This window comes from Bison bison, unplaced genomic scaffold (genome assembly GCF_000754665.1).
Source record: "Bison bison bison isolate TAMUID 2011002044 unplaced genomic scaffold, Bison_UMD1.0 scf7180017864461, whole genome shotgun sequence".
In the NCBI taxonomy this organism is placed as follows: domain Eukaryota; kingdom Metazoa; phylum Chordata; class Mammalia; order Artiodactyla; family Bovidae; genus Bison; species Bison bison.
The window spans coordinates 14,146,841-14,161,739 of record NW_011495023.1 but is presented as its reverse complement, the minus strand read 5'-3'; positions in this window follow the sequence as shown (position 1 = coordinate 14,161,739).

Below are 14,899 nucleotides of genomic sequence, written 5' to 3'. Positions count from 1 at the left end.
AACGTTTGGATAACAAAAGACAAATTAATACATAAATACATATCTGGTCGATAATATGTTTATAGTGTTTGCCACCTGTCTTTTTTTGGAGTTGCTGGGAATATTTTTGAGGATTTCCCTTTGCCCATCTGAAATTTGAGCCTGTTTTTAATTTCTTTTAACTTTTTATTTTGTATTGGGATATAGCCAATTAACCATGTTGTGATAGTGACATCAAAGGGACTCACTCATGCACATATATGTATCCATTCTCCCCCAAACTCCCCTCCCATCCAGGATGCCACGTAACACTGAGCAGAGTTCCCTGTGCGATACAGCAGGTCCTTATTGGTTATCCATCTTAAATATAGCAGTGTGTACATGTCAATCCCAAACTCCCTAACTATCCTTTCCTTTCCCCCAATCCTTCCCCCTGGCACCTATAAGTTCATTCTCTAAGTCTGTGAGTCTGTTTCTCTTTTGCAAATAAGTTCCTTTGTATTTTTAGATTCCACATATAAGGGATGTCATATGGTGTGTCTGACTTACTTCACTCAGAATGACAGTCTCTAGATGCATCCGTGTTGCTGCAAATGGCATTACTTCATTCTTTTTGATGCGAGCCTGTTCTTTTAAACCCAAGGTGCTATAATAGACTACCAAGCCAGTGATATCCCATGGAACTAATTTTATTATGAGAATATAATTAAAATATTTAATTCAGTGGTTATTATACACTTGGCACCTATTGAACATTGAACATTTATTCTTAATAATAATATGTCCTAGTTTACCCAAGTAGTTCTAGTTTATCCCCCTTTATTCTCAGAGATGTCCATTTTGAATGTAACATAGTACCAAGTTTTTAGAAATTAGAATTTCATAACAAGATTGGGTGGGGCTGTAAACCATATAACTTAGTCAAAAGTTTAAAGTTTGAGTTTCAAAAACTTAGAGATGTAATATTTCCACCTCCCTGGAATATTGTTCTGGTGACAAAAAGGATGCAAATATTCTGGAATAGACATTATAGGGGGTGATGTAACATTATGAATATACTTAGTGCCACTTAAATGTACAGTTGAAAATAATAAATTAAACTTTAAGTGGACATTATATCATGTGCAATTTAGTATATGTAACAAAAAGTACACATTAAAAATGGACTTGGAGGGGAGAAAAGGAAGGCTCTGGTGATGCTACTGGAACTGGGGCTGCTTGTCTGGGATTCAAGAGAGCAGTGCTACCTGGTCCCATTGGAGGATAAAGTTCATGGGAACTTCACATGCTAAAAACTCCACAGTTTCAAGATAAATGCTAATGTCTGACAAATTTTCAATCCATTCAGTCTCATTTAATAAGTATCTTTGGACATAGGTAGTTGTTTTATAATTAAACAGAGCACTTCATTAATAGTCCACTTTATAATGGTTGTAGTTAACAAAAGTTGAATGCCATTGAGCACTTACAATTTTATTAAGGATAGCATCAGCATATTTTATTATCATAGTGGATGTCATGTAGGTGGGCCCTCAGCTAGTTCTAATTGACGAAACCAAAAATTTGTGATCAAGCATTAGCAGTAAATAACGTTTAAGATTTGTGTCATTACTAACTTTTTTGAGTTATTGTTTATTTCATTGAGTTCTTTGAGGATGTTACCAGCATTATTTTCATTTTACAGATGAGAACATTGAGGTTTCCAAACAGCAAGTAACTTGAACTGGATTATACAGCTGATAAGCAAAAGACAAGAGAAATGACCTTTAAAAATTTTTTTCTTTTGAATTATTTCAGCTTACAAAAAATGAACAGAAATAGTAATCCTTCATGTGCAATCCAACCATTGATTTAAGGGTAAAGTGAAGCTCTCATGATCCTTTACTCTAAGGTAGCATGTATTTTATAAAAACAAAAGGATAATTTAATTAGTAATGAACTTCAGGAAACAAATTTCCTTCTTAACCAATATGTTAGATTGTCCCCCCAGTTTATGAAGAACAAGACTATTATTTACATACGTAATCACTGAGTCCGTGTGTGGATCTTGATTCTGAGAATAATGTTCTCTAGTTCTTGCTGTCCTTTGGCATATTTATAGTCAAACAGCAAGTGCTACTGTGACTTGTCAGTAAATGCAGTCTAAAGACCGTTCTAATAATAAATAATTATTATTATTAGAATTCACTTTGAGTTGGCTTTTTAACAGCCTATATGGCCTCTGGAGGAGAAGGCAATGGCACCCCACTCCAGTACTCTTGCCTGGAAAATCCATGGACGGAGGAGCCTGGTAGGCTGCAGTCCATGGGGTCGCTGAGGGTCGGACACAACTGAGCGACTTCACTTTCACTTTTCACTTTCATGCATTGGAGAAGGAAACGGCAACCCACTCCAGTGTTCTTGCCTGGAGAATCCCAGGGACAGGGAGCCTGGTGGGCTGCCGTCTATGGGGTCGCACAGAGTTGGACACGACTGAAGCGACTGAGCAGCAACATGGCCTCTGGATGCAAATGAGGATAAGAGATGGTAGTCCACAGGTTTCTTCTTCCACAGTTTTATTCAGTAAAGTTACTGCTGTGAATCCAAGCAGAATCCTTGAGTCTTCAAATGTCTCTGACCCCTGTAAGCCTTCAGAAAATGTGAAGGTGGTTCATTTTGTCTCTGGCTTTCTAAGGGTTATGACAAAGACTGGAAGATTTTATGGTTCCCCAATCTTCACTCCCCTTCCAGAATGGTGAGCCTGGTTTAAATATTTCCTTGAGCAGGGAACTCTGAAATCTCCTAAAACATTCTAGGATGTTTTCCTTCCTCTCTGTAACATATGTCAGAACCAGTGCATTGTGACCTAGATGACTTCATAAAATATCCTGAGTCAAGCCACATGTTTACTACTATTTTGTGATCTCTCAACATTGCCACTATTGCAAGACAAGGCCCCAGAACAATCCAACTCTGCACATAATTCATCATAAGTGACAAATTGAACTTTTAATTCAAGTTCCTCAGTAGATACAGGGTACATGTGTCTGTATGGTATCAGACACTTAGAGGTATGATTTGTCAATCTCTGAGATACACAGAGTTGTAAAGCACTTTTTATTTAATAGTGAGCAGTGTAAACTGGCATTTTTTCTTTAAATATTTTAATAAAGTATAGTTGATTTACAATACTATGTTGATTTCTACTATACAGAAAAGTGGTTCAATTATACATATCTATACATTCTTTTTTATATTCTTTTCCATTATGGTTTATCCCAGGATATTGAATATAGTTCCCTGTGCCATACAGCAGGACCTTGTTGGAATAGCCTACATCTGCTAACCCCAGCCTCCCAATCCTTCCCCTGCAACCCCTTCTTGGCAACCACAAGTCTGTTCTCTATGTCTGTGAGTCTGTTTCTGTTTCATAGATAAATTTATTTGTGTCATATTTTAGATTCCACATACAAGAGATATCGTATGGTATTTGTCGTTGTCTTTCTGACTTATTTCACTTAGTATATCTCTAGGTCTGTCCGTGTTGCTGCATCAATGGAATTTCTGATGCTAAACATCAGTCTAACCTCAGACACTTCATATAAGGTAGATTCCTGAGAAGAAAGTGATATTTTATTTTTCATATGTAAGATCTCAAAGCTTAAAGCTGTCCTTATCTTTGAGTTTCCAGTGTTTCCATTCCATATCAGACCCACTGAATTTATGAGCATGATTCCATCCCCCTAACTAGCAATTGCCAGGTCTCAGAAAAGATCTCAAGGATGTGTACTTATAGGAGTTTTCTGCCCTTCCTCTGAAGTTCTTTACTTTATCCCCCCCAAAATCAGCAAATGAGGGAAGAGTATTTTATCCAAGACAAGAATAAACAAACCAAAACAGGAGATTTTAGAAGCAAGGTAATCTTGAAATGATTTTAGATACAGCTAATTATTAATATTTCTTCAAGATGCCTTAAAAACTTTTGGAAGTAGTTGCCTCTAAACTGTAAATAAATATTTTTTTCTTCGACATTAAATAATCTAAGAGCTAAAATTAGTCCAAACTTGAGGAAAGAAGACTTCAAACTACAGTAAGAGAACATGTTGTTTTTTACTGTTACATTTGTCTTAGGATGAGGTCTGTGATACTGCCTTTTTTTGTTGTTGTTGTTGTCAAGTAACCATACACAGTTCAACTCCTGGGACTTCACGATAAGGACATTCTTTTACAAAGCTGTCTTTGATGGTCAAATACCATTTTCCTCCATTTCCTTTCTGAAATGTGTTGAGGTTTTAGTTCTCAAATGTAGTTGCTTTAAGAACTAATTTTTAAATGTAACATTGTTTTATGTGAGATCTAATGTCCCTTTCATTAATTTGCCAAAAGCTAGTAAAACATCTATCATGGGCTGTTTATAGGGATGCGAATATGGGACAGCTTGTTCTTTAAAAATTTAGATTCTTGGGACTTCCCTGGTGGTCTGGTGGTTAAGATGCTGTGCTTCCACTGCAGGGGGCATGGGTTCTATCCCCGGTGGTGGAACTAAGATCCTCAGAGAACTAAGGTCCCCTATGCCACATGACATGGCCAAAAAATGGAAAAAAGTTCAAATTCTAGGAGGAGGACTAACTTGTTAAAGAATTACAGTATAATGCAGTGAAATGCCCAGAGAGCTCTAGAAACACAGAAGAGGTGCTCTAACTATGCCTGGCTGCTGATTGGTAGATGAAGGTTTAAAATCCACGTAAAGGCACACGTCCAGGAATAACCAGAGGTTATGGACTCTTGCCAACCTTAAATTTATACTTATATGCTCTAATACTTATTAGTAGCACAGGTGTTCATTCTTTTCAAAATGAATTGATTTTAATCCCACCCGTGAAAGAGAGGCTCTGATATGGGTTTCACTTTCTTAAATTATTTTTTCTCCTCTCCCTTTATGACCCCGGTTTCGTCATCTCTAAATGTGAGAATAATAAATAATCAGGACCACCACACATGGCTTTGGAGGCTGTACACGGCAGCTCAGAGAGACATTATTTACATGGACCAATTGTGGGTGGCGCCCCCTGGAGTTTCCAGCTGGTATTAATAGTACTACCTACAGGGCCGTGGGGAAGGTTTTTCCTTTTTTAAAATATTGAATTATAATTGGTTTACAATATTAGTTGCAGGTGTATAGCATAGTGATTCAGTATTTTTACAAATTATACTCCCAAATTATCATAAGATAGAGGCTATATTTCCCTGTGCTGCAGGATACCTCCTTGTTTCTTATCTATTTTATACACAGTAGTTTATATTGCTTAATCTATCTTGCCCATCTCCTCTTCCCTCTCCGCAGTGATAACCACAAGTTTGTTTTCTGTATCTTTGGGTCTGTTTCTGTTTTACTATATACATTCGCTTTATTTTTTAGATTTCACATATAAGTGATACTGTGTGAAACTTGTGTTTCTCTGTCGGACTTATTTCACTGGGCATAATATTCTCTAGGTCCATCCATGTCGCTGAAAATGGCAGAATTTCATTCTTTTTATGGCTGAGTGGTGCTCCATTGTATATATAGCACATGTTCCTTAATCATTCATCTACTGATAGACAGTTGAGTTGCTTCTGTATCTTGAATATTATAAATAGTGTTGCTGTGAGCATTGAAGGGCATGTATCTTTTTGAAGATTAGTGGTTTTATTTTTTCTTGATATCTATCCAAGAGTGGAATTGCTGGATCATATGGTAGTTCTGTTTTCAGGTTTTTTAGGAGCCTTCTCCACACTGCTTTCCATGGTGGCTGCACCAATTCACATTCCCACCGGCAGTGTACCAAGCTTCCCTTTTCTCCATGTCCTTGCCAACATTTGTTATTTGTGGTCTTTTTGATGATAGCCCTTCTGAGAGGTATGAGGTGATATCTCATTGTGGTTTTGATTTGCTTTTCTCTAGCAACATGGAACATCTTCTTATGTGCCTGTTGACCATCTGTATGGTTTCTTTGGAAAAATGTCTGTTCAGGTCTTCTGCTCATTTTTTGTTTGATTTATTTGTTTCTTTGATACTGAGTTGTATGAATTATTTAATATTTTTAATATTGGCACTTTGTCAGTCATATCATTTGCAAATATTTTCTCCCATTCCAGAGGTTGTCTTTTTGTTTTGTTGATGGTTTCCTTTGTCATGCAAAAGCTTTTACATTTAATTAGATCCCATTTGTTTTTTTGCTTCTACTTGTTTTGCCTTATGGGATGGATTAAAAAATGTCACTGCAGTTCATGTCAAAGATTAAATGATCTATGTAAAATGATAAGCGCAGTGGTAAGAACATAAGGATTCACTACATGTAGCCATTGCTGCTATTATTTATTATATTATTATTATTTCACATGCATTCTTTTTATATCTTTTAAAAATGTGAATGGAGATGGGTCAGTGAAGAAATCCAAAAGCTGTTGATCATCAAATATAACTCTAATGAAATAAAGCCAATATTATGTGTTTTAAGAAACAACTCCGCACTTATGTTTCCATCACAGTTTTGACATGATTAACGTGACATTAATCATGACAACATTGTAAACTGTCTTATACTTTATTGTGGTGTATAAATGATTGTCTTATATTTTTTTATTTCCAAGTGGAGAAATTGTAGTAGGTGCCTAGAGCTTCTCCTACATTATTTTTGTTACAGTATAATCTACTCCATAAGTTTTAGAAATCTATACTTGAATTAAGTTATTTTTCAAAATAAATTAATAATAACTAGCTTCAAAGACATATTAGAATGGCTGAGTTTTTTACATATTAATATTTGAAAGAGGCAAAATGCATTGGTGCTGCTTGCTTTTAAAATATAAATCTGATATTGTTAAAATATTTCAGTAATTATGTTTTGTGCTTAAATTCTTGAAGAGCTATGAAAATGCATTTGATTCATTATTGATCATTTCCTTACAACTCTGTGCCTATTTACTGATATTTTATTATCTGTGTATAATAATAATAAAGATGTGCTGAACATATTTTTGTGCTTTCATTGATGTAAATTCTAAAACAGAATATTTGTCTAATGAATTTTTCCAGGTATTTAATTTCATGAACTATTGTTAGGCAGAATATATTTACTCTCTTGCCATTTACATTTTAGGAAATTTCTGACATAAAGTACATCCAAGAAAAGTACATAAATACTTTTATCTGAAAATTATAAGAAAAAGTTAAATGAATTGGGAATGTTAGATACTTATTTAGGGTAATGATAGCAAGCATCATAAACAAACCTCAAGATGTGTAACGTTTCAAACAATACTAAAGTTTATTTCTAGTTTTTGTTAAGTCAATAGTAAGTGTTCCTTCCTACACTGCTTGTGGGAATGTAAATTGGTATAGCCAATGTGGAATACAGTATGGAAGTTCCTCAAAAAGCTGAAAATACAGTTGCCATATGATCCTGCAATCCCATTCCTGGGCATATATCTGAAGAAAACTATAATGCAAAAAGACACATGCATCCCAATGTTCATTGCAGCAGTGTTTACAATAGCCAAGACATGGAAGCAGCCTAAATGTCCATTGGCAGATGAATAATAAGATGTGGTACACATATAAAATGGAGTTATTACTCAGCTATTAAAAAAGGATGAAACAATGAACGAGAAGGATGAAACAAAAGAATGAAACAATGCCATTTGCAGCAACGTGGATGGACCTGGAGATTATCATTACTATGTGAAGAAGTCAGAAAGAGAAAAACAAATACCGTATGATATCACTCATATGTAGAATCTCAAATATGACACAAAAGAACTTATCTACAAAACAGAAACAGACTCACAGACATGGAGAACAGACTTGTGTTTGCCAAGGGGGAGGGGTGTAAGAGAGGGATGGACTGTGAGCTTAGGATTAGCAGATGCAAACTACTATATACAGCATGGATAAACAACAAAGTTCTATTGTATAGCACAGGGAACCATATTCAATGTCCTGTGATAAAGCATAATGGAAAAAAATGAAAGGAATGTATATACATTTATAACCATATCACTATGCTGTACAGTGAGAATTAATACACATTGTAAATCAACTATGCTTTAATAAAATAAATTCTAAAACAAAAAATAATATATGTTCCTGATTGGTAGGAAACTCACCTCCAAATAGTAATTCTAAGACTCTGACTCACTGCATTTTGCATTCTGCTGTCTTCAAGGCATGTTCTCTAAATTCATCCATCCACATTTATTTAGAGAAAAAGACAAACATAGAGAAGTGCAGATTTGAGTACTTTTTATGGGCCAGATCTAAATATGGTGCCCAGCACTTTTGCTCACATATCATGGGCATAGTTACCTGGGCCATACCTAGGCAGAAGAATAAGAAGTGTCATCTTTCTAAGAAGGAAAGAGATTTGGGTAAGCAGCTGAAAGTCCCTATAAATCAGACATCTTTTGGCATACTTTTCTGCCACACAAAGAATACACTGTCTCCTCAAAGAAGCACAACCCAAAATATCATATACACATGATTTATGTAATATATGAAATATGTAATATAAATAAAAATTATAAATTATATTATATAAATATATTAAATGTAATGGTTTTATACATATAAGTATATATTTATATGTAAATATATATATAGTTCATATTGTGGAATTCCTCTTTGGGGGATATATTGCTGTTGCAGTCTACTTCTTACACATCTAAATTGAGGAGATGAAGGACTATATTAAGGAATAAACAATCAAGGGCATTCTTTTACTCTGGGCTCCTAATAGTTCTTTGGCACTGTGACTCCTTCAAAAACTTAAGAAGCCTCTAATTTTTTTTTTTTTTTACTTCCAGTTAGTTATTTGTATTAGAAACCAAACCCAAGTTCTTTCCTGAATGTCATCATCAAGACTAATTTTTCTGCTTCCTCTTTTGCCTCTTACTCTCAACTTTTTTGGGGTTACCTGGAGGCCACAAGGCACAGATATAGCAGGCTGGAAGGCTGGGAAGAACATCCTATGGAAGAACCCAAACAAACTTCTTGGCCAACCCATTATTTAGTTGTGGTTGAAACTTTTCACATTCATAAATATAATACTCAGTTTATTTAGTGATTGTATAAATAGCATAAGCATGTAATGAAATCTAATGTAATCTCCATTAGATGATATTTAACTGCCCTTATTATAATAGTAATCTGAATTTTATAGGTGATGAAAATGTATTATCCTCATCTGGGCATACACACACATGATCCCTATGGCCCATTAACAGTGCCACTGAGAAAGAATTTTCTAGATTACTTGGAAAGTGTGTTAGCATAAATTAGAACAATTATGTTTTCTACCAATTTCCTACTCTTTGCCTCTATTAACGTACTTTAAAACCTCTCTCCGATATTTGTCTTTATTGCAAGCGTATTTCCATTTTACTCATAGGAAAAGTGACATAATAACAATGGATCATTTATTGAATGTAATTGATCTGGCATTTTACTTAAATCACTTAATGTTCACAATTACCCTCCTATATAGCTACTGTCATTCCCATAGTGGGCATGGTTATTTTGATTTTATTGGCAGGAATTTCACTTTAAATCTAAAAAAAAAAAAAAAGAATTGACTGCAATTTATAATCTCACTCAAGAGCAATTTAGACCCATGTGTGAGTTAAACCAAGAAATAGAAAGCCATTGAATGTGGAGACAGCCACTTCTTTTTTAATTTAATTTTTATTTTATTTTATATTGGGAGTATAGTTGATTTAGTGTTGTAATTTACAATGTTATATCTAGTTTCAGATGTAAAGCAAAGTGATTCAGTTGTACATACATATATCCTTTCTTTTTTCAGATTCTTTTCCCATGTATTAATAGTTAAATACAGAGTATTGAGTCGAGTTTCCTGTGCTGTACCGTAGGTCCTAGTCTCTTTTATATATAGTAGTGTGTATATGTGTATGTCATGTACACACTACTATATATATAGTAATCCCAAACTCTTAATTTATCCCCTCCCAACTTTCCCCTTTGATAAAGAGAGGCTGCTCTTAACCCCTATCCTGAGACAGCCACTTCTTCAGTCTTTGCTCCCTGGTTCTCAATGACATTGACTTTTATTTTTCTAGGGGTCCTGGTTTCCTTTCTCTCTGTTGTCTTTCTCTGCTTCTCCTTGCACGTGCTACCCCTCCCTTCTCTAGTTCCAGCCACAAGCAGAGACTTGTAGACTGCTACTCTATCTGAAGGATAACTTCCAGAGAGGAAATCTGATGGTCCAGGTTTGGTCAAGTGTCCACTCCAGGCATTAGGCCAAAACCTGGCCACTGATGCCCCAGTTCAATAAGGGGCATGGAAGGGGCTTCTGTGCTCCAGAAGACATAAGCAGATATGCACTACAGCCACCATTCTAAAAATAAGGAAACTGAGACACCCAGAAGGTAAACAATTTAGCCAAAGCTACTAACAAGAGGGGAGGCAAGTAGGATTTCAACTGACCTCCTTGTGAATCAGACACTCATATTGTTACATTTTGCTACTCTGCTTACCCTGCAGAGTATGACTCAGTACTTCCTTGAATCACCATCTTCTACTTTCAGTATCTTTATTCAGGTGATAAACCCTTAATGAATAAATAGTCCATTATGGTCATAATAATTATTACTAGAGATCTTAATAATTTTTCAGTGACCTGGTCTTCTCCTTTAGGATTTCTCCAACACAATCACATGCTGAAGATATAAAGTAAAAACTTTAAATTCTTTCTATTACCCTATAACCCCATGAAATTCAGTTTATTTCCCAGAAATTCAGTGCCAAAAAATGTTTAATTCATCAATAGGCAGAAATGTGACACCCTTTGAGTAAATGATATGGTTCCACATGAATCCCATTTATCCAGTGATTGTGTAAATAGCATAAACATGTAATGAAATCTAGAGGCTGGTTGTTGGTTATTGTTGGAACCTTGTAATTCTTACTTATCACCAACATGGAGGAATGCACTTTGAACCATCTGGTTTCCTAGTTAGGACACTTCTGTCCTGCAAGGGAAAATCAAGGTGAACATAGAGGGAAATGTTAACTGTCATCAGGAAACAGAGCTTGTATGATTCTGGGAAAATAAAAGTAAGAAGGGAAAAACCAGGTAAAGGATTGTGTTAAAAATGGTTCCACTTTTAATCGAACAAGGAGAGAAGTGTTCTGTGGTCCTTGAACCTGTCTAAATGGAAACAGGCTGTCCCATAAAATCAGCACGGATTCATATATATGATGGCTTTTTTATATGGATTTACTAGCCTGTAGGGCCCTTTTGGGACCGCACCGCCATCTCCAAAGCTCATTTCAATCAGACCCACGAATGAGAGGTGAAATGATAATGTTTCAGGCCATGCAGGTCTTCAGCTCAATCTTGCCATCAAGAGATTTTCTTCAATATGTTATTTGACTTCATCCACTCAGCACAGAACAAATATTTGAGGGATGAAGGAAGAGAACACAGTCATATTTTCTTAAGGGTGATTATCTTTTAGCTGAAAATAGCTATCAGGGGACCGACGTTTCATAATCACCACGATCTCCTAATAACTTGCACTGTGGCTAAATCAGATTTGCTCTGAAATGAAGGATTAGCAGAGTTTCAGGTGCTGAGATAGCAATTTGATGTAAGCTGCTATTTTCTGCAGTTTAAAAGAGGTGAGAGTGGCCAGTTGAATGCAGAATGCTGACAGCTGCTTGGAAATGGATCTCTTCTATTGGATGATTCTTTCTTGTATGCAGAATGCTACTCACAAGCTTCAGACTCAGAAGGTCTAACGGTTTGCACAGCTCCTTAGACTGCCATATTGGGACTCATGTAGAATTTAAACCACATTCTTCAGATCTTTAACCTGGTGATTTGGGCTAGTAGAAATTTGCAGTTTCTGATTTTCAGAGATTTCCGAAGATGTTTGAGTTTTCTCTGGATGCAGTACTCCTTGGTTCACAGGAAAATTAATTTCTCGCTTATATGAGATGGAGACAATTTCACACACTCAAATAAACATGCGGTAGAAGAGATTTCTTCCATATACTTGCTTTTGCTTATAGAGCCTCCAGGATTCATAAACCTCAGCTCACTTTTTATTGTAGACAACTAAGAAAATTTTAGCCTCTATCTCTTGAATGAAATGGGTCTTCTGTGTTATAAATGGTTTAGTGAGAACTAAAAAATATTTATTTATTCTTGACTTTGTGATATGATGCAAGTGATGGGGAGAAATGAAAGAATAAATGCTTCTTTTAAAATAAAATAACCCTCAATAAAAAGGGTTTTGAGTTTTCCTTCCCACTTTTCACATGCTAGACATTATAATTCTATGATACTCCTGTCATTCTGAAATATAGTGTTCAAAAGAAATCTTTCTTTCAATCCACAGATGTTATGTTTAAATGTATGTAAACCACCTTTTGTGGTTTTTTTTAAAGACTTTTTTTTCATGTGGACCATTTTTTAAGACTTTATTGAATTCGTTAGGATATTGCTTCTGTTTCATGTCTTGGTTTTTTGGCCCCAAGGTATGTGGATCTTAGCTCCCCCAGTGGAGATCAAGCTTGCAGCCTCAGCATTGGAAGGCAAAGTATCAATCAGTAGACCACCAGGGAAGTCCCTCACCTTCTGTGTTTTTAACTGATTGTGAATGTTACTAGCAAACTGATAGCAGTACATGCTGCAAAGAGTCCTTTGACTGGAATGACTAATACTGACACCAGGTTGTAAAAAACAGTGATCACTTCTTACCCTTTCTTTCTTTCTAGGAATCTTTCTGGGTGGTAATTCTTAGTAATTAAAAGAACAACTTTTATATTTTGACTTAAAAGGAAAAACTAACTCTACACGCCAACAATACGGACCCAATGTTTTTTGAAAGGACTGTTGAGAGGGCAGATCATTTGGACTGGCCAAGAGTGTGCGCCAGTAGTCTCTTCCCACAGACTGTATCACATGCCCACAATGGAACTACAGACTCACCTCATTGAATTGCACTTCATTATGCCTCACAGATTTGCATTTTCTACAAGTTGAAGGTTTGTGACAACCCTGCCTCAAACAAGTCTATCAGTGCCATTTTTCCAACAGCATTTGCTCTCTTTGAGTCTCTGAGTTGTTGTCACAACATTTAAAAATTTTTTTATTATTATTCTATTTGTGACGGTGATCTGTGATCATTGATTTTTGATGTTACTGTTGCAAAAAGATTAAGACTGACTGAAGGTTCAGAGGGTGGTTAGCATTTTTTTTTTTTTAGCAACATAATATTTTTAAGTTAGGGCTTCGGGGATAGTGGGCAAAGAATCTGCCTGCAATCCAGGAGACACAGGAGACATGGGTTCTATTCCTGGGTCAGGAAGATACCCTGGAGGGAGGGCATGGCAACTCACTCCAGTATTCTTGTCTGGAGAATCTCATGGACAGGGGAGCTTGGCAACTACAGTCCATAGGATCACAAAGAGGCAGACACAACTAAGCAACTGAGCACATTTGTTTGTTTTTTTGTTTTAAACTTTTTATTTTATATTGGAGTATAGTTGATTAGCAATGTTGTGCTATATTCGGTTGTACAAATACATGAATATATTCTTTTTCAAATTTCTTTCTCATGTAGGTTGTTACATGATATTGAACAGAGTTCCCTCTGCTATACTGTATGTAGGTCTTTGTTGGTTATCCATTTTAAATATAGCAGTGTGTACATGTCAATTCCACACTCCCTAACTGTCCTTTCCCCACATCCTTCTCACCCAGTAACCATAAGTTCTATGAATGATAACTTAGAAAAAATAGTCTCAGTAGGTATGGAACATGAGCACAAACAATAAGATAGTTTCTTAAACACAGACTAAAATTTGTATTTCAAAATGAGCATTCTCAAACTTAGTTATATTTAACTTTGATCTTCGTGGAATATTTTTTTTATTTTTTTAAATTATTTATTTTAATTGGAGAATAATTACAATATTTTGATGTTTTTTGCCATACATCAACATGATTTGGCCACAGGTATACATGTGTCCCTCCCATCCTAAACCATCCCTCCCCACGCCATCCCTCTGGGTTGTCCCAGAGCACCGGTTTTGGGTGCCCTGCTTCATGCACTGAACTTGCACTAAGTGGGCGTTTGTTTTACATATGGTAATGTGCATGTTTCAGTGGTGTGCTCTCAAATTATCCCACCCTTGCCTTCTCCGGGTGAGTCCAAAAGTCTGTTCTTCACATCTGTGTCTCCTTTGCTGCCCTGTATGTAGGATCATTGGTACCGTCTTTCTAAATTATATATATATGCTTTAATATACAGTATTTGTCTTTCTCTTTCTCTTTCTGACTTACTTCACTCAGTATAATAGGCTCCAGGTTCATCCACCTCATTAGAACTGATGCAAATGTGTTCCTTTTTATAGCTGAGTAATATTCCATTGGGTATATCTACCACAACTTCCTTATCCTTTCATCTTCGAATGGACATCTACGTTGCTTCTGTATCCTAGCTATTGTAAATAGTGCTGCAGTGAACATTGGCGTACATGTGTCTCTTTCAGTTCTGGTTTCCTCAGGGTGTATGCCCAGCAGTGGGATTGCTGGGTCATATGGCAGTTCTTTTCCCAGTTTCTCCATAGTGGCTACTAGTTTGCATTCCCACCAACAGTGTAAGAGCATTCCCTTTTCTCCACACCCTCTCTAGCATTTATTGTTTGTAGACTCTTTGATGATGGCCATTTTGACCAATGTGAGTTGATACCTCATTGTGGTTTTGATTTGCATTTCTCTAATAATCAGTGAAATTGAGTGTCTTTTCATGTGTTTATTCTTTAGTGAAACATCTGATTAGGTCTTCTGCCCACTTTTTGATTGGGTTGTTCATTTTTCTGGTATTGTGCTGCATGAGCTGCTTGTATATTTTGGAGATTAATTATTTGTCA